Source organism: Triturus cristatus, chromosome 9 (genome assembly GCF_964204655.1).
Source record: "Triturus cristatus chromosome 9, aTriCri1.1, whole genome shotgun sequence".
Taxonomy (NCBI): domain Eukaryota; kingdom Metazoa; phylum Chordata; class Amphibia; order Caudata; family Salamandridae; genus Triturus; species Triturus cristatus.
The window spans coordinates 1,242,662,697-1,242,689,724 of record NC_140592.1 but is presented as its reverse complement, the minus strand read 5'-3'; positions in this window follow the sequence as shown (position 1 = coordinate 1,242,689,724).

The following is a 27,028-nucleotide window of genomic DNA, read 5'->3' as shown; positions in this document are numbered from 1 at the left end:
TTTTTGAAATTCCATGTCTGAGGTGTAGGACCCGCCCCTGGTTATAGACAGGTACCCCTCCTCCTTGTCCCATACAGAGTGCCCCAGTGCCTCATTTGTAATGGAATGAGTGCCGGTGCCCAAAGCTGTGCTCTGAAGCCCGCAGTCGGTTCAATTAAAGGGACCAGGGCTGCATAGTCTTGGATTCACCTCAGGCCTCTTTAATCCGCTACCAAACTGTCCCTTCATCTCACTCCAACAGGCTCCTCATTTCTCCCTTCATGACTGTGTTTCCGTCTTTATCCTCCTCTGCCTACACGCTTTGTTTGTTTTAACATCTCTTGCTCTCTTTTGCAGAAATATAAGTGCCGGTCCCCAAAAATAAGTGCTGGTGACCCCAGTGGCCAGCACCTGCTCAAATTAAGCACTGGAGGACCCTCATCTGTGATATAAGGAGGCTAATCTGGCCACAAAGGTCATGGTATGTGAACTAGGAAGCAGCAGCATAGTAAGGTTGACAAGGGTTCTAATACTAGCCATGAACTGTAGTAAGTGGTCCCTCCTCTATGATGTCAGCTCCCGCCACTATAAAGGGTCTGATATACATATATATTAAGAAGCTCCTTATCAAGGCAGTATGAGCCCTCGTCAATGACTTAAATGGTCCCTCACCTGTGATGTCTGATCTCATTTCCTGCTGTCACACAGTGGTCCTCATCTGTGATGTACAGGCTCCAATGTGAAGGAAGGGTCCGTTATGCATGCTTAACCTAGGAACATGCGTATCTCTGTAGTATGTGCCAACTCACGTATGCAGTAGGAAGTGGTTCCTCTGTTGTGTTAGCAGCACCTCACCTGCTGATGTGGGAACGAAGCTCCCTCACCTCTGGTGGATGGCTGTCACATCTGTCCAGTACCAATCTGCCATTTGTGATGTAAAGGCCTTCGTGTGTGAAGTACCAAGCCTTCATCTGTGGTGTTAGGGCTAGCACATGTATGCAGTAAGTGGTTCTTCTTCTGTGTAATATGTAAATGTAAGTGATCGTCACTTAGTGCCTGTATCATCTGCACCTCCTCCGGGTTCCCCTGAGAGTGGGGGTTACGGGGTGAATCTGTAGTTCTGGGTCTGTTTCACCTGTAATTCAGTGCCTCTTGGCGTTTAAAGAGCCAGGAGCCCTTCGGACCTCTGGATTCTGATAGGGCCATCGGAAGTGGCAGGGTCAGGCCTGTGCCTGCACCACAGACACATCTCATCCTTACTCCAGATCAGCACGTGTTTCCACCAGACTGTCACACAAGGCTTTTAGGAGACCACATGCACATGTGGTTAGAACACAGCATTATGTGTACTGTTAAAGCACATTTGTGGGTTTACGTTTGGATATTCACAAATGTTTTCCAAGACATTTCCATACCTAACTTCACACGTAATGCACTCCAAAGAGTGCAGGTAAAAAACGTTTCGCAGAAACAGGTCTCTGTGCTGAAGCTGGAAAGTTCTCGCCGCCATGCAACGGCGCAAGCGCAAGGCTAGGCCGCCAGCCGTCATGGCTTCCAGCTGCACCGGTGAAAGTCCCAGGGCAGGATATCTGGCAGCAGGGAAATGAATCAAGGTGACTTCTATGTGTTTGCCTGCTGCTGCTCGTGGCTATGGTGGCTCCAAATTGCACACATAGCGTACAGCCTGGTTTCCTGTTCATACTGGGTGGAGAATCCAACTTCACAATTTGGGTCAGACCAACGTTCTTCAACTTCGCCCCATTTCATGGACCTCATAGTATTCAACTTCCCCCGAGATCGTATATATGTAGAAAATTTGCTTTTACTACATGCTCACCCCAGATTTTTCCACTTTTGCTGGACCTTATTTTTGCTGTGCTGGCTTTAGAACTCTGTGCAATTTACTGCTTCTAACCAGTAGATTGCATGTGCACCCACTTCAAACACAGGTAGCCTGGATTATCCTTCCAGATTGGCACATTTAACTTGAATGTGAGTGAGTTTCTAGTATATGGTGTATAAAATGCACCCAAGGCCTGAAGGTAAATATCTATTATGGACTGTAGCACTTATTGTGCCATCTGCTAATGCGACAACGAAAACATGGCTTTAGGATTACCATTGTAGCCTGACTGCTGCTGTTTAATCCTGTAGTGCACCAGGTTAAAATAATCCTTGCTTAGCAGGTTGAAACCTCCCTTTTAAATATTAGTATGTTTTTAAACCATGGTATTTAAAAGCGAGACATGTAGAAAATTCATGCACTTCAGGATATTACACAACTTTGTTAGGAAAGCTGTGCACAGATCGGGCTAGAACCAGACACTGAGGTAAATCCAGGCCTGCTAGTTGTTTAGAAATGAAGGGGGACAGTGACGCAAAGGACAGACTCAATAAAGTATAAGGAGAGATAAGTCGAGGGAAAGGGGCCTTGAAGTTGAACTCATACAGAAAATGCTCAGAGGAAATCTTAAGATGAAGAAGGACCTTACAGTGAGTTCGAAAAAGTGAGTTAAAAATCAAGAGGGCGGCAATGACAAGAACAGGGACTCGCAGAACCAAAAATTTCAAATGTAAAAACAACAGGGTGATGGATGGATGGAATGCTTGAATTAATCTCAGCCACTGGCAATAGCTCAGGACACATCCCAATCAATTATTTTTCGCCCACCACGCCACCTCCATTTGGACCCTGTCATATGCAACTCAGTCTTGACCCTGCTCCTCATGGTAACAGTCAAACTCGAACTGTCAAGCCAGGTCCTACCTCAACCGGAACACAAGCAACTGAGGAATGACTTTGCCCTTATTAGGGCTCTGTAGCCAGGTAGAGCTTGGTTCCAGTGGCACAATGAGCCTGTGACCCACTTCTGGGCATACCCGGCGCACTTAGGGCGTCAAATGTAAAAACAACGAGGTGATGGATGAAATGCTTTAATTAATCTCAGCCACCGACAATTGCTTGAGTCTCATCCCAACCCATCATTTGTCTCCCAAATCAGTCTTGACCCTACTCCTCATGGGAACCCATGGACTGGTTTCTTCATTATTAGGCCTATTCAGCCAGGTATAGCCTGGTTCCAGTGGCACAGTGAGCCTGGGACCCATGTCTGGGCATACAGGGTGCACTGAGGGCATCCCATCCATCACTTTTTTGTACTACTCTAGTGTGTTTCTCTTAATGGGATGGGTATGTTCAGAAGTGGGTCCCGTGCACTCTGTGTCACTGAAACCTAGCTATACTTGGCTGATGAGCCCAAAGTAGGGAAACCAGTCCTGGGTTACTTGTGTTCTGGTTCAGGGAGGACATGGATGGGCAGTTGAGCCTGGACTGTTCCCATTGAAGAAAGGTAAAGATTGATTTGCATTTAGCTGGTTCCAAACTGAGGTGGTATGGTGTGCAAAAAAACAATGGATTGGCATGCGGCCTGAGTAATTACCAGTGGTTGAGATTAATCCAAGCATGCCATTCATCAGTTTTCTGTACGTGGGACGGGTATGTCCAGACACCTGGGTCCTGTGTTCATTGTGTAACTGGAACCAATCGATACCTATCTGATGAGGCCTAATTAGGGCCTCGGTTGCTTGTCTTCTGGCCCAGGGAGGACCTGCCTTGACAGTTCAGGCTGAGCTGTTCCCACTGGAGCAGGGTCAAGGCTGCTTTGCATATAGCTGGGTCGAAACTGAGGTGGCATGGTGTGCAAAATAACGATTAATTCAAACATTCCATCCTTCCTTTTTTATATACTTTAGTGAATCAAAAAACTTCAAGCAGGACAGTAAGAGGAATCGGGCTGAACGTGGCTGAACAGTTATGGGTGACAGAGAGATTAATAAGGATCCGGTACTGAGTTAGGAAACATGAGAGGCAGTGAGACGTACTGAAGGTTCTATCAAGAGGATCTACTTACTTAGGAGAGACCAGTAGGCATCAGTCCTCTGAAGGTGACAGGCAGAAGAGCCGACCTCTCTTGCTACAATCACCACCGCTAGTCACTTACAGTCCAATTTAAAAAAAATATATATTTTATTGTTTTTATTTGGTTTTTCACCACAACATCCAGCAGTTAATACAGAATTAAAGGTACTCAGTAGTCATCAAATCAACAACCCTCGTTAGGCAGTGGTCCCACTGTACATTGTCATCTTAATCAAGTGAAGCTAATGGATACATTCTCCAGGTTAGCTCCCGCTAGCCATATACGATTATAGCGACTTACAGTCCAATAAAGGGTCATCAAGGTGTGATTGTGACACTTAAATCAAGAAATAGAACAGAAAATAAGGCAACCTGTTCCCCACCTCCCTCCTTGCCCACCCGCTTCCCCCGGTGTGTCCTAACTAATGGCAGTCCATGAAATACAGAGCAACAATTTACTCAGCATTACTCAACATGAAAATGTTAACACAGCACATGCCAGCTCCGAGTCGCTCCAATGAAAGGACAATAGTCACTCTTAATAGAGGATGCCCACTACAACTTCAGAGCCATGCATCTTAGTCCTTGCCGGCTTCCTTTGCTCTCTCAGTCTTCCTGTAATAGCGCCGGGACGCCCCTTCACCGGGGCAGCCGTTGCGCTTTATTAAGACACGATAACATAACAACGCTCTGGGGACTAAGTTGGAGTGTGCGAATACGTTTACGTTTACAAATAGAATTTTGGTAAATTCTTTGTAAATTTAGCAAATTATGATTTCAGAAGAAAATGTGGTTTGCCAGAATCTCGTATGACTTTGAGTGAGTGTGGAGGAAACTGACTTGAGCAGAAAATGTCTTCTGTCCAAGTCAGTGCACAGCCCACAGCTAAAGAGAGAGGACAGATGGAAAGCTGGTAGGGGATGGGCGCCAGGTGCACCTTTGCACACACACATACACAAACACACACACACTCTCAATTCTCCAGGCGCTCGCTGCTTCCTGGAGCCGACAGGCATCAAGGAAGAGCCTTGGAGGTGTTGAAATGAATGCACAGGAGGAACTTAGGGGCATATTATCAAGCATGGAGTTAAAATTATCGCCGCTTTAGCGGCAGAAAACTGCTGCTAAAACGGCGATAATGGGCTTGATAATATGCCGCAGAGAATTCCCATAGAAGCCCATGTTGACACCAGAACACGAGCTTCTATGGGAATTCTCAAGGGCATATTATTCAAGCCCATTATCGCTGCTTTAGCGGCAAATTTCTGCCGCTAACGCGGCGATAATTTTAACACCGTTTCTTGATAATATGCCCCTTAAATTGGTTAAAAAAAAAACAATCCTTTGAGTACAAAGAAACACAAACAACACATATGTGTACTTCCATCAGCAAAATAAAATCGATGCACAAAAAAACGAATTGCTCAAGTCGGGTTATCACAGGGACAGGTTCAAAAGAAAGAGTTTAGGACCATCCTACCTGAATGCCCCTAATCCTAATCACAAAAGGGTCCTAAGGCGTTTCCCTTACAATCCGTTTCTCAGTCACAATAAAGCCGGTCTTTGAGAGCAGATAGCTAACAATGACTGCTTTCTGTTTTTAACTTCGCGTGTTTCGAGGAGCGCCGGTGACTACTAGGTCTGGCCAAAGTTGTATAGGTCACCAATATTCAACTTCACGGAGTTTCTCCAAAATTTTGCAAAGTGAGCAAACTAGCCCAATTTGTGAAGTTAAAACTGAAGTGGATGAAAAAAAGTGGCAAAGGGTAAGTTTTAGTGGGCGGGAAAGCCAGGTTAACATAGTTTGGGCCAATTTTGTTTGTGCACAGTTTGTAAACTCGGGAATTTGAAATGTTATGTACTTTGTCAGTTCAGCAGATGAAATTGAACGTTTACCATCGCTACTTACATTTGGGGCAAACTATATAAAATTCAGAAAAGTATCAAGTTTGCCATCTTTTGAAAACTTGACAAAAAACAACTTTCATGATGTTACACAAACAGTAAGCAACTGCTTGCCAAGATAGTGGCTATCTGCACCCACCGGTTTCTCACATTGCTTGGATGCAGATTTCCAACGTTGTACAATTCACAAAAGTTTTCAAGTTGTACAGAAATCCATTTTTACATACAAACATAGACAGTTATCTCTTTGCATGAGAAAATAGGGCGTGAAACTGTAAATGCACTTCCTAACAATTTTCTCTACTGGGATTTTTTTTTTTTAGCTATAGAACAACTCCTTCGCCTCCACATATTTTAGGGGTCTTTCTTTTACCTTTCTCACCATTTAAATAGTTTTACAAATACTCTTGACAGGAGTAAATCTCTAACCTATTGGAGGGTCCGAAGTGGCTGAATGCCATATCTGCACATTTTTGGGTGTTCATAAATTCACTTGGCATTCACACCATATAATGCCCACACCTTCCACCACCCCAGGCCCGCCCCCTCCTGTGCTCGTAGATATACTCAAACGTTTTCTGAATTATTCTTTTTATGAGAGTGCAAAAATGACTTTTGAGGACAGAAAAGTAATTTGCACCTACAAACAAAAAAATGCATATTTACACCTTTTAGAGAAGGCTATCTTGCAAAAGTTTTTGAGAATCGTGCCCTACCCGAGGAGCAAATGTTATGCTGACCTATTTTGTTAAAGTAAAAGATATATGCCAACAAATTATGGTAAACGTTGCCATGTTTCCTCAAATGTAACAAAGGAAATACATTATCAACCTGGGTAATGTTATCCATTTCTTTCTACACCTTCCCAACTTCACACCCACTTAACAGAATAGGTATTATGTATCACAGTGTGCAAGTCAGTGTCAGTCTGAGACCCGTCCTTCTGGGGCACTCAATCTGTTTTTTTTTTCCACCAAGAAATTGATCAAATAACAAAAGGATGTTCTGACCAAAAAAACGAGGCGCCGTATTAAATATTACCAGTGAACTCAATATGCACTCTTGATGTTTGGATAGGAAACTCCAGTGTTGATCGTGAGATCCTAGTTTTTGAAACAATATAAAGTGCTCAAACATACATCTATCTATGAATCAAAGCTCATTTGAGAGCCAGGGCTGTAATTATCACACAGCAGCTTCTACAGGTCACCCCTGAGGTAAGTGGAGGTGTTACTTATGTTCCACTTCTTGGAAGGGCTCACATTACCTGAAAGAGAAAGGTATGAGTGCGCAGTCCCCCCGGGGCGCTTCACGTCACCGTCTCCCGCATAGAGAGCACGCGAGCATTGGGTGAAACTGTCACGATAGAGTGAATTAAAGAAGAAGGAATGTAAACCTGGCACGTGTTTGTGTGACAAGTGAGCTGCGATGCTTTGTCAAAGCCTTACCTGTGTTGTAGAAGCTATGTGGGAACAAAGGCGCCATGTATGAGAACACAGGGCAGAAACAACTCAGGACCCGAATCACAGAACTAACTTAAGACAAAATCCTAAACTTACTTCCATTTCGGTATTCACAGAAGTTAGGACTCCTAACTTTAGGACTCCTAAATGCCTTCTGTGAATACCGAAAGTCTTAAAGTTAATATTTTTCTCAGTTTAGGAGTCCTTAAGTTAGGTGTCCTAACTTTACTACTCCTAAACTGAGAAAAATCCCAAATTTAAGACTTTCAGTATTCACAAAAGGCATTTAGGAGTCCTAAAGTTAGGAGTCCTAACTTTACTACTCCTAAACTAAGAAAAATCCTAACTTTAAGACTTTCGGTATTCACAGAAGGCATTTCGGAGTCCTAAAGTTAGGACTCCTAACTTCTGTGAATACCGAAATGAGTAAGTGCCTTCTGTGAATACCAAAATGGGTAAGTGCCTTCTGTGAATACCAAAATGGTAGTAAGTTTAGGATTTTGTCTTAAGTTAGTTCTGTGAATCGAGCCCTCAATTTCTTCCCCCCACCCCATGTCTGCAGAAGGTCCAAGTTCTAGAACCCATGTGGGCTCTGGTGAGGAGGGGGTTGGCTGGAAGAAGAGGGTTGGAACCCTCAGCTTCATGTGTGGATAGGAGCTGATTACGTCAATACATAGTGAAACACCGGATGTTAGATTTGAACGGAAACAAAGAACAGGAATTCTCACGTCGTCGCCAGGGTTGCCATACCTATAAACCTTCCTCCATGTTTGTAAATTAGAGGCTCAGCCAACCTAAGATGTGTGCTTTTGAAAGTGTCCAACAAGTGATTGAAATAAAATGTGAAATAGGCACATTAAAAGGATTCTCAAGGTTCAATAGTGATAGGCTGCACCTAAAAAATGAGAATCTTTTGCCAATGACGGCATGAAACCCCTCTAGACCCCCCACTTCACCTGACTTATCCAAGGTGAAGTTTAACTTGCCCGGTCCCCTACACTACACTGACTGGCAGCCATCTTGAAGCTGGAATCACCATGAAAGCTACAGCTGGGCACCGGGGCGGTGACTGAGTGCACTGGAAACGAAAATCAGCCGAGTTAAAAATGATCAAACCAGCCACTGGCTGCCAGAAACTGGGACTAGAATAGAAAGACGGGCTAGACTGTGTCATGGAAGTCTATCCTGCTTTGGAAGCAGCCACGACCTGCCAGCCTAACAGGACAATGCCAGGGAGGGCCTGCCCGGCACTAGGGATGGTGCAGTGGCTGAAGGGTGAGAGGTAGCTTGAGCTTTGGGGACCTGTGTGAGGGTTCAGATAAAAAGAAGTTTCTGCAAGATCTTTTGCATTCACAAGACATTTCCTGAAATAATATTACTCTGTACAGTTTTAGAATGAAGCATAAGAAGAGAATGAACATTAGAAGCAGCGGGGATGTGACCTCCACTGTGCCAAAGATCATTTGTGCATTACTAGTGGCGCTTCCCCTATGCCCATGTACGCCTGGGTACTCTAATGGGGCCTGCAGAGCTGACCAAATCTGCCAGCTTACTGAAAACCATAAACTGCGCGTCTATCTCTCACACGTCATCATCCAGCACACTGCTGAGCGATAACTGCACCACAGTGGTCTTCACATGCGGCATGGAAACACATCTCACATAAGATTAAACCAATACAACACACTCCTAAACACACACCATACGCAGAATACTTTGCTACAATTGTATGGCGGAACTACACAGGCATTTTTCACGCCTGTATGTATATCGCAGTCTGAACCACAAAAACATCTTTATAACGCATTCTTTACCACGCAAGCCATTACAACTTGCCCTAGGGAAAGCCCTGGAGTTAGAACAGTATCATTTACTATTCCAATTTCAGTGTGCGCAACAGTAGGGAAAGTGTTGCAATTAAAGTCCAACATCAGTCCAACAACGCTTTCCTTAAGGCAAGTCGGTGCAATGCCTTGCATGGTAAAGGAATGCGTTGTAAGGATGCGTTCGTGGTTCGGACTGCATTGTTTAGGCACTTCATGGTTCGAGCCGCATTGTAAGTGCTGTTTCCCCTTTGCTACCCATGTAAGCAAGGGATTCAGTCCTCTACATAGAGGGAGTAAGTGCTATAGGAATGTTACAGTACAATATTCTTTCAAGATAGCCCGAAAGTAACATTTGGTACAATGGACTCTATCACACAAATGTATCCTCAGGAGGCACGTCATTAAAGGACCGATTTGATGGGTTGCGTTAGTTTAAGGATCGTGAGTGATAAAATGTCAGCGTCGCAACTGGCATACTATTTAATGCGGCCAGGTGCACGGACGCGGACTTCGCAGGATCATGTGTGATAACATTTCACAAGTGCTTTTATTCAGGAGAACGTGTAAGTGTTTTATTCATTTAATGCCATAGTTCATGAATTTGTCTTTTTAAGAAAGAAAGGGGCAGATTTACAAGCCACTTGCGCCACTTTTGCGTCACTTTTAACATGGGAAAAGTGACGCAAAAGTGGCGCAAGAGGCTTGTAAATTTGCCTCAAAGTTTTTTTAACTTCACGCACGAGCAGCACTTTAGATTATTCTCTGAGGGTTTTCAGGCTGTGATAGAGCCAACCCCCAGCACGGAAGTTGACGCCATTTTTTGGTTGGCGCTCTAGCTTCCAGTGTCGTGACGGCGCACTATTTAATATGGCCAGGTGCGTGGATGAGGCGCAGGTGCACCAAAGGCAATCTCGTCTGCGCCCGTCTGGGGTCAACCAGGGCTAGGGGCCAGGACCCCTGCCCCTTGTCACTTAGCTCGGAGGCGGCATTTCTGGGCTGATTCACGAAAAGCTTCAACTGCTCAACCAAGAAATCCTGTCAACACAGAATGGAGCCAGATATCTGGCCCCGTGAGTTCCTGGGTGCGGATAGCGGTTTGAGCTCTTTAAAGCAGACTTAGGTGGCGTTGAGAATTTGCTAGGAAAGAGTCAGCAAATTGGAAAAGATATGCTATGCCAGAATAATGGTGTAAAAACTATGTTCGTTATCAATTGTAGGTCTTTGCCTAAACACAGAGAGCAGCTGTTTACCCTACTTGAGGATCAGCAACCAGCTGCTATCTTTTTAACAGAGACGTGGCTTCACGCTAATAGTGGGCCAGAAATCGCAATCGCCCTCCCTCCAGGTTGCGCAATCACAAGAAACGATCTGGCAGTTAAAAAACAGAGGTGGTGACGCCATTATTTTTAGAGAAACCTGGAGTGCAAATCAGACCCAATACCAGTAACAGGATGTGAGGGCTTGCATTTTTCTATTAAGCTTTTGCATTCCTTCACTTTTTCAGGTCTGCTGCTTTACAGCCCCCCAAGGCCTACTTCAGACTTTCTGCAGCATATCCCAGATATTATTGTCTTCAATCGGCCAACTTCACGCTTCTGGGAGATCTAAATATCCACTTAGATGGCATTACCTGTAGACAGTCAAAAAATCTACTTCACGACCTGGCTGATATTCAGCTTGAACAGCCAGTAAAATCCCCAACCCACAATAAGGGGCGCATACTAGATCTTATCTTTTCAAACATACCTAATATAATAGTAGGTAACCCACAACCTATACTTTGGGCAGACCATTTTCTGATTGAATTCAGGATTAATAAGATGGATAGGGTCAGCCCATACATACCCTGCCATAAAGTAACTAGGCAATGGTCAAAAATTAACATACCTCAATGCATAAAATCCCTCCAGGACCTAGGGTGCTCACAAGATGGAGTCTTCAATGCTGTCTACAAGGCATTTGAGGACTGGGTAGAATAATCCTTAGAGACTCATGCTCCAAAAAATATGTTGAAATATCATAATATCAGGCGAAATATCATCTGGTTTACACCAGAATTCAGAGACCTATAGAAACTATGCAAAAGGGAGGAAAGGAATTGGAGACAAAACTATGAGCCTGACAAAAAAGTGGGGGCATATTATCAAGCACGGCGTTAAAATTATCGCCGCTTTAGCGGCAGAAAACTGCCGCTAAAGTGGTGATAATGGGCTTGATAATATGCCGCAGAGAATTCCAATAGAAGCCCATGTTCTGGTGTGAACATGGGCTTCTATTGGAATTCTCCAGGGCATCTTATCAAGCTCATTATCGCCGCTTTAGCGGCAGTTTTCTGCTGCTAAAGCGGCGATAATTTTAACGCCGTTTCTTGATAAAATGCCCCAAAATGTATTTAAAAAATGGTGCAAAGTTATCAACAGGCTACTAACGGAAAGCCAGACTAACAGATATTGCAGAGATTATTACATGGTCTTCCAGGCCTCCAGGGAAATCTACAACAAAGTGAACTCCTTGAAATCTAAAGTCACAGGGTCAGGTCCCTCCCCCTCTAACGAGCACCGTGAAGAGTAAGGTCAGCCTCATTTATGACTCTTTAGGGAACAACACATTGCAGAAGATGACTCAATCACCATAATCCAGCTAGCCCAGACCCTCAAATCTTGACTATGTTCTCTCAACTAAAAAATAACCAAAATGAAGATATATAGTAAAGACAGTCAAGTCAGTTTCTCCTCTAGATCCCGCCCCTTTCAACATCTTACTGAAAGGAGGTGATATAATTTTATCAGCTCTCACCAATTTTTTAACCTCTCCTAGGAAAAAGGTCAGGTTCCCAATCGGTTGAAACACGCGATCGTCAATCCACTGCTGAAGAAACTCTCCTTAGATCCTATTAAGATAGCGAATTACAAACCTATCTCTCTGCTTCCTGGTGTAAACAAAATTCTAGAGAAGTCTGTCAATAACCTACTGGCCAACTTCCGGGAATCTCATGATTTTAGTGCCAGAACACTCCTGGGAGTGCCGCGCGCTCTATAAATACCCAGTAACATTAACATTAACATTTGCTACATCCAACTCAAACAGGATTAGGATACAGGACAAAAACAGCTCTTCTAGCAGCCACTGAAGATGTTAGTAGAATTTGGACCAAGGGGGCTCAGCTGCTATCATTCTTTTAGATCTGAGCGCAGCCTTTGACACTGTCTCCCACCTGCAAAGCAGCCTTGAGTGGTAAGAATCAAGGAAAAAGCATTGAGATGGCTGGTCTCATTACGGGAAAACAGAAGCTCTCAAGTCCTGGAGGGTCAGTGTCTGTCAGAAGTACATCAGCTTAAATGTGGAGGTCCTCAAGGCTCGTCCTTGAGCCCTACTTTTTTAAATGTATATATACGTCCTTTAGCTGATATCATCTGTCTAGCAGGCTTTGTGGTGGTCTCGTATGCAGACGACACATAGATCGTCCTCTCTCTCTCTATTCCAATATTAAACAAACCAAGGCCAAATTGATGGACTGCATTGTGCAGGTACAAAAGTTGACGAACAGCAGCCACCTTAAACTAAATGGCGACAAAACAGAGATTATCCTGGTAGGAAATAATGCCGCCCTTTGGAGTAATATCTCAAGGCCTCTAGGTTTGGGTGGACGATCCACCCCAAAAGACGAGATCAAAAGCCAGTGAAAAGTACTTGATAAGAAACTTACCATGGCAGCACAAGCCAAGAAATTGACTGGATCATGCTTTGGTCTTTGAAGAGCCCTTAGGAAGATTATTAAATGGCTAGCCATTGATACCTGCAGAACTGTCATCCAATCATGTCTTGTCTGCATTATGGTAACTCTCTTTATCTTGGGAGCCATATGTTTGTCACAAGAAAATTACAGGTGATACAAAATGCCGCAGCTAGAGTCCTGCTGAATATACCTAAATCTCATTCTGCACGACGGGAGCTCAGAATCCTCCATTGGCTGCCTGTATGGATGAGAATCGAGTTTAAGTCTCTTTGTATAGTCCATAACACAGCCCAACAAGGGAAGAGCCATGAAACTCTCACACAAACCACTATGGCATTCTTGTAACAAAGATTTAGCAGAACTCATCAGACAACAGTTTTTAATTAATAAATGCAGTACATGACACTGAACAAATGCTTCAGCTGAGCCGCATACATACTGAAATCAACACATGTACTATATGTACAACAAGATGACAGATCACCCTGCTCTCACTTGTGAAAGTGCACAATTAGCTGACATGCACAATCACAGTCAGCCATGCACAATGCAGTAGGTGTACCTGCGTCATGGCTCTGCAAGTATTTCTGAATGAAGGGAGCACTAACTGCCCACAAATAAAATCCAACGTTGCTTGGAACATCCGTCTGCATTGTTACAGAATCGAGCATGCATAGGAAGAGCATACAAACCATCCAAATCACATTCTCAACACGTCGTGCATCCACATCTCACCTTTTGAGGTGTAGCGATCTGATGCACAAAATAGGAACTCATAATGTGTGTTGATTGGGAACAGACACACAAGGGTAAATTGATGTGTCATTCCACAACATGCAGAGTCTAAGTCAACTCATGCACAAGAACATCAACGCATATGTTTGTTGTCTTCAAATGTCCTAGTAAGTCAAGTGCACCAGGTAGCAGTGCCACTGTCACCTAGACACTGACCCACCTTTGTGGCAAGGTGGATGTAAAGAGCACACAATGAGTTCAATGTGCAGCAAACAAGGATTTGCACTCTCAGTTACCCTCAGCACAATGACTACCGATAAGTATTCCTCCAAAAGTCAGGGTGTATGCCTAATCAGGCACATGTGCCAATGGGGCACCCTCCACAATATGTGCACAGGAGATGTTCTGTTTGTGCAACGTGCCTGTAAAGAAACTATCATGTTTTCTTTCATTGACCCATACATCCTGACAGTCACAACATGGAGGCAATACACAGGACCTGGAAAATGACAACATGGTGATGTGTAGTCTGCCAAGTATAGGCAACTTAATTTTACAGATGCTGGTAAATTGTTGGAATCTCAACATGACAAACCAGAAAGTACAAAGTTGTACAATGCACACACCCCTAAAAAGGCACACTGCAAACACAGCAGGCACATATAGTAATGGACATGTATCTCTTTTATCTGTTTCAGTTTATCAAGGCTATGCACTCACGCCATGGCTAAGGACATTCCTCAGAGTCACACACACACAGGCCCAGAGAGACTACAACGTTGCACTGGGACGTATAAGGGCCATAGTTGAAGGGACATTTGGAGTCCTCAAATCCAGGTTCTGGTGCCTACATGTATCGGAGGGCAGACTCCTGTACAGTCCTGAACTTGTTTGCAAAATCAGAATGGCCTGTTGCATTCTCCACTATATTTGTGTAAGCACAAACACGCCATTGGATGAAGACCAGGAGGAGCAGGACAACCCATATGATGGCCAGGACGAAGAGGCAGATGCTAGACACACCACACCTTCTGCTGCTGCAAGAAGAAATCAGAAAGTCTGTGTTTTTTTACATGATCACAGGAAACAATTAAAAAAGTTTATTTTGTTAAATACACAAAAGTTCTGTATGCTTGTTTTATTACGTCAAAAGTTCATATATCTGTCAAGTGAACGGTAATAAAAAAATGTGCCACTCAGCTATCACATATAGCAGTGGACTGAACATCAATCAACCATGTAAGTAAGTAAATGATATTGTACGGTTAATTAAAACCATTACAAACATCCATCTAATTACACATTTTCATACTAAAAGAACATATCGTGACTCGTTGCCATTGTGGGGGGTTCAAGAGTAAAAAAACACTATTAAATAAGAAAGGTGAAAACTTTTAAAATGCGGCAAATTTTTTATGGGCGTAAAATTAGCCTGAGCGCTGTAGGCGTTCACTTCTTAAAGTCCAACATTCGCAGTGCGTGGTCTTTAACCTGCCAAAAGCAGATACAGGAGTGTGCCGAGAAAAGTGCCATGTGCACGTGTGACTTGAGACCGACAGCGGAGCAGCCTGGGAAACATTAGGCAGACTGTTTTGTTAATCAGAGCCTGTGTTCTCGGATGAAGTGGGGTCTGTGTGTGCAGAATTGCATCAAGATCTATAATCACTAGAGACCAGGCGCTGGTTAATTCGTACTTAGCCAGTACAGTAAAGTGCATGATGTGCTTAGCATGGAAATATTTGACAGTACTAAGGTTCACGGTAAATTAGACTAAATTAAGATAAAAATTAAAGGTAGTGGCAGGGAGCTATTTCTGGCCTGTGAGCAGCAGCATGGCCTGGCCATTCAGCCTCTTAGTCGAGTGCTAAGCAGCAATCTGGTTCGGACAGCCGGCTACGATGTGCGGGTGTACCGGGAAAAGTGCTTAGTGCAAGTGTGACAATGAGTGAGTGCAGGGCCCGCCATGGGACCTGTCTTGATCATTTCGATACAGCAAATAGTTTAAAACCTATAAGACAATAAAGTAGTAAAACAAATGCATTCCTTAGAGACCATAAAAGGATACCAAAGACTAATTGTACAAAAGGTGGAGGTATCAAGGAGGCAGCTGAGCCTACCAGCTGGTTTGCAGGTTCATTGCCGCTGCCTCCGCGGCTTTGCATCCCTGGACCGAGTTCCGCAGTAGGGGCAGACTTGCAAGCAAGACCCTCAGCCACTCCTGGTTATTTGGACCTTTCGAGGTGCGCGATGTGTGCAGATTGCCGGCGCTGGAGTTCTTGGTAAGGTGGAAGAGCAGGCATAGTCCTTCTTAGTGAGGGTCACAGTTGTAGGTTCCGCACTGCATCTGGGGTGATGTTATCTACTCAACCTTTTTCCCGTTTGTTGATGTAGGTTTCCGTGGCTGCTAAAAAATTTACCAGACGGCAGCTCAGTTGGATGTCGTAGCCGAGGAAGCTTGCCAGCACCGCTTGCCTGAAGGACCGTATATGTTTCTTATGGAAAAGCGGTCTCAAGAGGGTCCGGCACTCCTGTATTAGCTCCCAGCATATGGCGATGAGGTGCACTATGTTCTCTTCGCCATCCCCACAGAGTCGGCAAATTGCTGGCTTTGGAGGGCGTAGCCACGGCGGCAAGTGATATGTGGAGGGCAACAGTCCTAGACGGAATCTCAAGAACTTCTCTTTCATGTTTTTGGAGAAGCTGGTGTGGAGATATGCTTGGGGTGAGGGTTTGGTGTAGGACTGTGTGCGCTCTGCCAGGGAGGCTTTGTCTTGCAAGAAGGATTCTTTCTTGACTATGTCATTTACTACTTTCTTAAAACGTGCGTGAGTCCCTGGTTGTTCCCAAAGTTGCTGTAGCCCCAGCTGGTTAAGAGCGGCCTCCAGGTAGAGTCTGGCAGGGCAGGCCGCTTTGGCTTGTAGTTCTTCCCACAGAAGGGCGTTTTGTGCCAACTTTTGATGAATGTGCCATTGCGTGCCAGCTCCTCTCTTTGTAGCCCAAATTCCAGCCTCATTTGTGCAGGGGATGTATATCCCAGCAGGCCAAAGATCATTCGCAGTGCTCTCGCTATAGTACTGTCTAATGTGTCAGCGTCCCTCCCTCTCATAACTTCACGGCCGTAGGTGATAGATGGTATTAATTTTGCCCGGATCACCCTTATCAGAGGGAGGAAGCTCGGGCCAGAGATCTTGTTTTTTAGGTTCCTTAATGCCACTGCTGTCATTATACCTCTTTTTTTTAAAGGCCTCGCGTTGGGGTGTGTAGTTGCGTTTGATATCAAGGATAACCCCCAAATATTTGTTTTCTAGTACGGTCTCCAGCTTGCGCGATGCAAGTACCAGTTGTTTGTTGTTTTTGTTTTATGGGTGTTGACACACATAACTTTGTTTTTTTCTTGATCTATACTAAGTTTGTTGGTTTTCGAATATCGCGACATGATGTCCAGCAGACGCTGTAGGCCTACGGGGTCTGGCTGATAAGCACCAAGTCGTCCACATAAAATAGATTGGATAGCTGGAAATCCCCTAACTTGGGAGCATGCGAGTTGGATTCATTCAAGAAAACTGATAACTCTGCCATAAAGAGGTTAAAACGTGTTGGTGCAAACACACAGCCTTGTTTTACCCCTGTGCTTGTTGGGATCTTCCTTGTTAACTATTCTCCTGTGCCTAATTTTACTTGCACCCAGGTATCACTGTGCAAGAGGATTAGTTGATTTAAAAGCCGCTGTGGAATGTTCAGCGTTTTTAGCTTTTGCCATAGAAGGTTTCTATTAACGTGATTGAATGTGGAGCTGTAGTCAATAAAACACAAGTATAGTGGTTGTTTTGTTACAAGTGCGGCATCTATCATTAGGGAAAGGGCTAGAATGTTGGTTGTGGTCCCCATATTTTTGCAAAAGCCTTTTTGGTTGAGTGGAATTGCTGTAACTTCTGCGGCCCAGAATGTTAGTTCCTGAAGTATCAGGCCCACAAAATATTTGGACTCTTTATCGAGTAAGGCTACCAAACAGAAGCTTTTTGGATCATTCCTGTTTCCTTCTCTGTAAATTGGAAATGATTGCACCCCTCCAAGATGATGATGATGTTGATGTTTGCAAGATTTTTTCAAACATTGGTTTGAATACAGAGTCCCAGAATTCCTGCTCTTGTTTAAACAATATGGGGGGTATCCCGTTAGGGCCTGGAGCGCCCTCACGTCTGCCCTTTGCAATTCTTCTACAGATTTGTGCATTCGTGATTGAAATTTCCTGTTCTGTTACTTGCTTATCGTCTATTTGAAATAGTCGAGCTTTAGGGTCGTGCAAGAGATAATTTGTCCTAGGTCAGAATTCTTGAACTTTGTTGAAGTGTAAATAAAGGAAGGTTATCCAAGCCTGTTCTATGACATGGAATTCGATGCCCTGACTCTGTTAGTTGGTCAGAGTGTTGATCTTTTGCCAGAACTGTGAGCTGTTGTTATTTTTGGCATCATAAAGGTGTTTAGCCCATAAAGTCTTGTCCGCTTCTTTTTTGAGACGCCATATCAGCTTTCTGCAAGTGTCTTTTAGCTGTCTCAGCTCCTGTTGTGCGGCGGGGTCTTTCCTTACTCTCCGGAGGGCTAGTTTTATTGAGACTTTTAACCTTTTTTAGTTGAGCATTGTTTCTGAAGTTTAGATATTTGCTTTGCTTCTGAGCTTGAGCCGATCCTTTTTATTGCAGGATTCCTTTTTTTGTTCCGGTGCTATTTCGTAGTGTTTTTGTTAACCCTGGGCGCAGTGCTACGCTCCGGCCGCGGAGTGTGTGTAGCTTTGCCTACTTCGCGATCCACGAAGTAGGCATAGGTCATGCAAGCTACGCACACCCACGGCAGAGCGAGTTGCCTGCCACCCGCCTCCCTGCCGCCCACTTTTAAAATACATTAAGAATAATGTTAAACTTTTAAAAAACAAGGTTTAAGTAAATTAAATAACTTACCTGAGTTGCGGCGTCCCGGGGCTCCCTCTTCCTTCTCTCGCCGACGACTTCCTCACAAATGCGCATGCGTTGTGAGGAAGTCGTCGGAAAAGCCCAGCTCTTCCAATGTTGCTAGGAGCCTCTGCACTGTTTTCGTGTGTCTGCCACCAGAGGAGTTGTCTTGAGAGCTTGTTTCCCATGCAAAAGGGTCCTCCTCGTGATTGGTGTCTATGGTTGAATTACCAAGCATGCTTAAATTGAAGTCCCCGCTAATGATCAGGCTATTTGTTTTCTCAGCCCTTAGTATTTTTACAAGCTCTTCTTTCAGCTGTTGGCTTCCTCTGGTTTTGTCTTGCGGGTGTAAGTAGAGATTTATCAGAATTGTGTCCTCCTTTATAACCAGCTCCTGGGTGGTGATTCGTAAAGCTTGCATTACATTTGGAGGGGCTAGCTTATATGCCAGAGGCTCTGCTGCAGAAATGCTCTGTATGGAGCTATATGTAGCGAGGCCACCCTTGCTGTGGCCGAAGTTTGCGCTCTTTATAGCAGGAAGGTAGTGCAAGTTGTATCCCTGGAGTACTGTCGGAGAGTCAGACCACGTTTGTTGGAGTGCGATAATGTCAAATTTTTGCAAATATATTTGCATTTCCGGGTTTGTGAGCTTGTCTCCTAAACCGTTGATGTTCCAAGAGCAGAGATTAAGGGTATTTGTGTTGTTCAAGGCGCGGGGCTTACTTTGTCACAGGTTATATGTTTTGATGCTTATGGTCCTAGAAAGCCAGCTCGATTCTTGCGAAGTTGAACTTTTCATTGTAATTGGTCTGCGGTTGTGGGGCGCTCTGGGTTCCGAGTTCTCAAGGGTTTTACTACGGGCCCCTCGTAGCACAGAGAATGATTGCGAGTTCAGATGGGCCTGTCCGGGCTCTTTTCGATGTTCTCTGTCAGTTATAAGGTGGTCCGGGTATCTAGGTTTGGTGAATGGTCAAAGCTTTATGCCCCAGGTATTAAACTTAGCTTGTTCTTTTAGCACCTTCTCGGCTAATTCTACTGTGGCCCATACTGTTTTTGTTGCTTCCACTCCTGGTTGCTCGATTGATTCAATAAATTCAACTGACTCCAGATCGTTGGATTTAAGATTTTTTAGACTTTTGATGGAGATTAGCAAGAGTAAGATGTTTACCCTGTTTAATGTGTCAACCATTCCCTTTGATTTGTACTCCGGGTGAAACACGATTATGGTGCTACCTGCAGGCCTGTTCTCTTCAACTGGGCTGCTCTGCATAGTAATTGGTTCGTCCCCTGACCTGAAGAATTCTTCTGTCGATGCTCACTGTCCCTGGGTACTCCTTTCCTTTGCCCGGGCCATCTTTGGGCCAGTAGGATTTGCTGCGGTTGTAACCCTGTATAGGTCCTCACAATATCCTCCAGATTCGTTTTTAGGCGCAGCGCTATTGATGTGTTTTTTGTTAAAAGGGTGCATCTTTCGGTTTTTGGCCTCTTTTTCTGGGTCGGTGTTTTTCTTGAGTCATGATCCGAGTCTATCGCTTTGCTCATCTGGGCTGGCATATCTTGTGGAATTTCCCTTGTCTCGTTCCCAGAGCTGTTGTTCGTACCCCTACTGAATAGCGCGGGGTGAGTTGGTTGTGACCTTTCCTCCTCTGCTTTCTCCACTGTTTGGCAGGTCGGATGCTTTCTGCCGAGTCAGTTTTTTGCGGAGTTTTTGCGGAGATTTTCTGAGTGGTGTTATGTTGCTTATTGATGGCAGTTGGGTTCCTGGGCTCATTAAGGTGTTGATTGGTCCTGGCTTTGTTGTATGGGTGGCCTCCCCGTGCTGCTTTACTTCGAGTTGGCTTTGGAGTCACCTGAGTTGGTGCCTGAATTATTACTTTCGGTGTCAGCCGATCTTCAGTTCTCGTCTGGGTAGATCCGTTTGTTGGTTTGTTTTTTACAGTCTCTTTTATGTCAGAGAGAAGGTTGTCCATTGGTGTTGGAAGTGTTGCCAGCTTATCTCCAAATCTTATACAGGTACAGTCGGTCTGTGTGAGTTGGGTCTCCGCTTGCACCCTTTTGACCAGGTTATTAAGCTCTGCAAGTTTGTCGTCGATGTTAGCGTCGAAAATTGATAGTGGATTAAGGACTGACAGTTGGAGATCCATCGTTTTCGATTGGTATTGGATGGAACTTGCGGACATTTACATTGAGTGCAGCAATGAGGTCCAGAGATCTTCCTTCGCTTGTGGTTTTTCCTCGCCAAAGTTGGGTTTGGGGGCACTGATGTTTGATCCTGTTGGTTCATCAAGAGGGGCTATAGAGTAGGAAGCTACCAATTCTTCCCATTCCTCTGGTGTAAGATAGGAACATTCTGGTTCCACGGCCTGAGATGATGATGTAGCTAGCCCCAGCGTGTGTGGTCGGACATGTGCGTGGCTTGGTGCAAACTGTTCGTACTCTTGTTCATAGTCTTGCAGTGCGTGCCGTTCTTGCGTTATAGATTGAAGTGTAATTAATACCTTTCCAGCTGTCGTATTGACTGCTTGGTCATTGAGATCTCTATTCCCCATATTGCTCTCTTGTGGCACAGACATGCTTCTGATCGTGGGGGAGATATGCTTTCCTTCCACAGGTTCTACCTCTGACGGTGGATTACCATTGTGTGGGAGTCCTATGGGTATTGTGTCTCCCCTTTTCGAGATGTTAAAGTTTCAAGTCTTGTTGGGTGCTTGTGTCTCCAGTCCCACTTCATTCATACGGGTTAGGAGTCCTTCATCTGAGGACTCTTCCTTTAAGTCCCTTGGAGGGCTTTCCTTCCCTTCTTTTTTTGTTGCTGTTAAAAGGCATGTGGCCTGTCCTTGGCCCTCATTCTTGCTCCCATTCCGGCTATCGTTCTGATTAGACTCTGCCTGCTCCTGTGTCTTTGAGCTCGTTGGGACGGTTTCTTCGGTGCCCCTGATTGGTTCTTCTTTACTTGTGTGGACTGTTCCAGCTAAACGGTTTTCTCCAGCTCCGGCTGACTCTCCATTAGTCGCTTTCAACAGCTGTTGGCTCGTCTGATATAACTTGCTTTGTTGCAGCGGGGTTTGTAGGTTGCTTACATTGTTACTATTCAGACACAAGACTGGACCTGGATTTTGGGTTAGTGGCCAGGCTTGTTCGGAGTAGACACGCTTGCTGCCCCTTTCGCCTTGATGTTTGGTGGGAATTGTGGGCTGGTGTGAAGAGGAGAGATCAGGAGGATTTCCTCCTCCTCCTCTGTTCCCTTCTTCTTCCTCTGGTCATCTTCACGGTCCTTGATGAGAAACTTTTAATTGCCCTCCTCGTTCTTTTGTTGGGGTTGACATGTGCCTGCTGATCCCTTGACTTCCCCGACCTCATTGCGGTATGTACCGTTGCCGTTGCTTTGCTTTTCCTATGTGCGGGCAGTGTTGTGTTGATCGCAGATCTTGGCAGAGCTTAACAGAGCTTGGTAGGGGCCCTTCCCAGCTTTTCCTCCGGAACTCCGTCCCCTGTCCCCCACACACCTGGTCACCCTCGTCCTGAGCCAGGAAAGGGTTCTACCCTTTTATCCTTATCCTTTTTTCTTTATTCTTTTTCTTTATTTCTTTATATATTTCTTTATTCTTTTGGTCCCCTCCGTCTTCTCTTGTCTCTTGTCCTTGTCTTGACTCTTGTCCTTTACCCTTGCATATTGCCTCTTTGAGCCTTTTTGAGCTTTTCTATCTTATACTTTGTCCTTTTTTTAACCCCTTCCTTTTGGCCTCTTTGGGGCTGTCCTGGTAACCTGTTACCTGTTACCTATTGACTGTAACCTGTTGATGTTTGGCTGGGGGCGAGAGAGGGGAGGAGATTGATGGACAGGGCGGGCAGCTGGCTCAGGGGAAACCTCTCTGTGAGGAAGGAACGAGAGTGGCAGACGCCCCTCACCTACCCCTCACTCTCTGTGCCTCTCGACCATAGGCCGGCCTCAGCAAGTTGGTAGTGCCCTGGCGCGCCCCTGTGAGCCGAGCTGCACCCAAAGTAAGCAGCTGACTGTAGCGCACCGGCTACATTCCAAAGATGAGGGAAATGGTGTCACGGTGCACTGGAGTGGCGGTGGGTTGAAGCGTTAGTGCGCTGAAACAGGCTGCGTGAATCAGCTTACCTCAGGTTGCGTCTGGCGGTGTGAGGCAGCTGTGAGGGTGTGAGGCTGTAAGGCTGAGTAAAGCCTGCAGCCCGATCCGAGTGTCGATGTCAGAAGGCTGGTGGTGGGTGATAGAAACTAGTAAGTCCAGATCTAGGGTCTGAGCCCAATTCTCGCAGGAGGTGGGCGAAAGCAGGCTCACACCAGGCAGGATGGCAGAAGACAAATGACGGGAGGCGAGTGGCAGGTTAGCGAGTGGCGAGTTTGTGGAGGCTCCAGTGGTGACTGAAGTGGTTAGTGTGGCCACAGTGTGGATGCAATTAAAGGCCCTGGGTGAAGTGCCTGGAGCGAGGGCAGGGGAAAGAGAGACCTGAGAGCAGGGCACGCTGGGGCACTGCAAGCCGCACCCAACCTGGGGGCATATTAACAAGCCAGGCGATAAAAATATCGCCGCTTTAGCGGCAGAAAACTGCCGCTAAAACGGCGATAATAGGCTCGATAATATGCTCTATGGAATTCCAATTGAAGCCCATGTTAAATGTGAAGGACGTCAAACATGGGCTTCAATTGGAATTCCATAGAGCATATTATCAAGCCAATTTCGCCGTTTTAGCGGCAGTTTTCTGCCGCTAAAGCGGCGATAATTTTATCGCCTGGCTTGTTAATATGCCCCCTGGTTGGGCAGCTTCCGCGGGCTCACCTGAGCACTTCACAATGCGGCCACCGCTATAGTCGGCCACGCTGTCACTCTCTCTGCACCTACCCTCAGCTTGCTTCCTGCTCTAGCAGTGTCCGGACCACCTCCGATAAAGGGAATCCGCTCGCCGAGCCCCGACGAGTCCCAGCGCTCCTGCCAAGCTCCCGCGAACCTTCGACTTAACCTTCGTACCTCCGTGCCGCCGCTCCTCGCTCTCTCGCGGCTACTCACAGGCTTCTCATGTGACCACGTCTGCCAACCTATTGAACTCCACTCCACTCCAGCAGTGAACACTGAGCTAGTCATCCATGTAAATACAACATACAATAAAGTGCTCACTAACATGCGTTGATGATAGGATACAAGACGTTTGCCTCTTGAATGGCAAGATTTGCAAGCAGATCACATGTCCCATATTGTCTATGTAAAACTGTGAGGTAAAAGCAGTTTTTTTCCAGGATATTCTGCAAATACAACCTCTGGTCCTCCTCTCTTTCACTTACAACCATTACTAACAACTCATTATCATAGCAGGCATCAATATACAACACTCTCTCTGACTCATTGACTCAGCAAGCATAATCCTTGCTGAGCAGAGCTAATAAAATACATATAGCTTAGAATACAAACTTTGCAATTCAAAATACTGATGCAGGGGACACAAGTGGACCATTTAATTAGCCTCATCACATGGCCCATGCATCACAAGTCTTGTAGAGCGGATGGGTCTCATCCTCGACAGCGACGGGCTGCGCACGTACTCTTGTTTATATACGTTGAGAGGACATTCAAAGAGATAGGATGTCTACCCTGTAACATCACTGTACTCATGGTGTGTGTCCTGCAATGCACACTAACATTTGTACATTACCAGTAGCAGCCTTCAATTATGAGCACAAGTTGCAACATGCATAGTTCGCAGGTCACTGATGTTAAAACAATAACGTGACAAGACTTGCCATCAGGTAATGTTAATTGTTCATGCAAGAAGTTCAAGAAAATGGGACCACCATATCACGCACAATGCGGGCATTATCATCCCTGCCACTCTGCTGTCACTCAGCGGTATCTGTGTGTAGAGACCAGGGTCTCATACAAAGGCACAGCATGATCCTCAGGCCATGTGGACTGCTTGTGCTATCAGGCATTGTTCTTTTGCTTTTGCACGGACGGTGACATGCAAAGTGCAGCCTTGCCATTCCAAAGTAACAATAACATGTTCCCATGTGAAGATTGGTCTTCAACATGCAAGTACATGGCTCAGTGTGTCATGTAGAGCTATGCATAAATCTGAGGTTTCAGTTCCATTATGCTATCTCTTACACACATTTAAGTGTGCATTATCTGAGCTGTGTCTGTAGGATATTGTAGTCCATAGGGTACTAATAATATGCGTAGACACAACACCAAGACTAACTTACACTGGTATCTGTCCATTCAAAACATAATTTAAGCTCATTGCTGACATGCAGGACTTTACTCGTGATGTTGCGTGCACATAAACATACTCACACCATGTAACATCTTGCCTAGCATTTTAGGTAATCTTGACAATGGAGATGGTCATTGCACACTGACCAGAGACCATGTAATGCAAACCACTGCATGAAATGCATAGACATATCTTGTGAAAATGAAGCCATGAGTGCCGTAGCACAGACTGTCATCAATGTTACCCTTTCTGTCTCCAGCTATTCATACACCCAAATGTGAATGTGCAGCCACAGCTGTGCTTTGCAGGTATCATAGACAAGGAGTGACTGCCTGTTGGTCAGGTACATTTGTGTAGCAAGACCATCGTACTGGCACAAACATCACAGCAATGTGTGATGTTAGAGGCTCACATGTAGTGACACATACCACCAATGCCAACCCTAATGTGTGGCACTCTGGAATGGGTCGACGTTCACACATGTACAGTCATGAACAGACACCAATGTGAGTAAATAGTGCCTCCTAACGGCTCAGGACCACTCATACATGTACATTACAGATACAACACACAAATCACATCACAAATACATATTGTGTTGTTAGTCCAAATACATCTCATGAAATGGTGCATATATTGATTATGTATTAATAAGCGATGAAAAAATTACGTAAATCCACGTTTGCACTAATATTTTCCATATCTGGCACGAAAAATTCTCTCAAAATACATATATACACATGAAATCATCCCGCTCATTCCTAGACATGGGAAATTTTGTCGCAAAGCAAGAAAACGGGCCGCAAACTGACAGTAAATAATGTCAGTCTGCATCCTGGCTCGTGGAGGCGTGCAGTTCACTTTCACTTTCTCTTTCAGCTACACGTTACTTTCTTTTGTGAGTTGTGGAGTTTTGTCGGGTTTACGTCTCTGGGGTATCTTTGTATAGTTAAATAGTTAATAGGGGTTGACTGTGGTTTTTTTGGGTTTGCCTGGGGGAAAGATAGTATTTGGGGATGTTGGGTCAGGGTAGGGAGGCCAGGATGTCGGAGGGGTCCTTGGGGATCTTCCTCTCGTTCGTTAAATTTTACCTGCCCAGGATGGTAAAGGCTGGGGGACGCATCCTACAGGGGTACAATGTAAAAGTCTGGAAATTGAGATGGGAGCACATGCCAGAGACGATGCTCAACATGTTTGGTGTGGACAGGACTGTCCAGCAGTGGAAGCACTGGTTGCAGGACTGTGTTGGCCTTGAGGGGTACCTAATTGATCACCTTAGAATCATCAGGATGCAAGGTGGTACGTACATGACAAACATCGTATCACAGCAGAGGACACCAATAATGTTGAGATTAAGATATACGCACAAATCATTGCAATTGCCATTTGGCAAAATAGCTTGCCTGTCATGACAAACTGTGCCACCCCTACAAGGTTTTTGTTTGGTACACTTCACATGATCAACTGGCTGGTAATCTCTGTGAAATACACAATGTGGGTCACCAACATGTCAAAGCTCGTGACATACCTGTGCGTAGTCGAAAAACTGATTTGACCCTCAAACGTCACGTCTATTGAGGTGTGATAGCAGATTTTACATCCATGAAGCAGTGGGACAGGATGCAGTATGTTCTGTCACTCAGACCGTGGCATGGATGTCCGTTAGGCCACCAGTGTTAAATTGACTTGTGTTGTGGGTAAGACAGGCTCAGCAGATTGCAAAATGTATGTAACATGGCAACACACCTGACTATTCCGATGACTGAAATTGTATCATGAAAACAATGATGTATGTGATTGTTGCAAAATGAGATGTCAATGACATAATTGTACTTTTCACAATTTTTCAACAGTAGGAAGACCCTTGATCACACAAGAAGATGTGGATGCATTCATGGACCCACACGTCATGGGTGAGTGTGTCCCCCGAACTTTGGATTATATGTGTTGAAATATCCAAGCAATGCCACAGGCCCTGTATGTTGTAGTACACAGTGTGGATGTGCATCACATGAAACTCCCTCTGGTGTGATGATGCTGCATGAAGTCAAAGGTAATGCACATCAGCATCATGTGATGCTGGAGGACACAACTGCCATTTGTGACTTGATGTTGCACTGCCTCATATGATTCACAACACCCTATCTATGTGCAAGCATAAAGTCCATAATGTGGGTGATGTGATAGCCATGTCATAGATCCAATCATTTTATTACACTTTCTCATATATAAAAAGTCACATCCAATATGTGACAGAATCTTTTATAAAAAGTTTTCCATAAAAA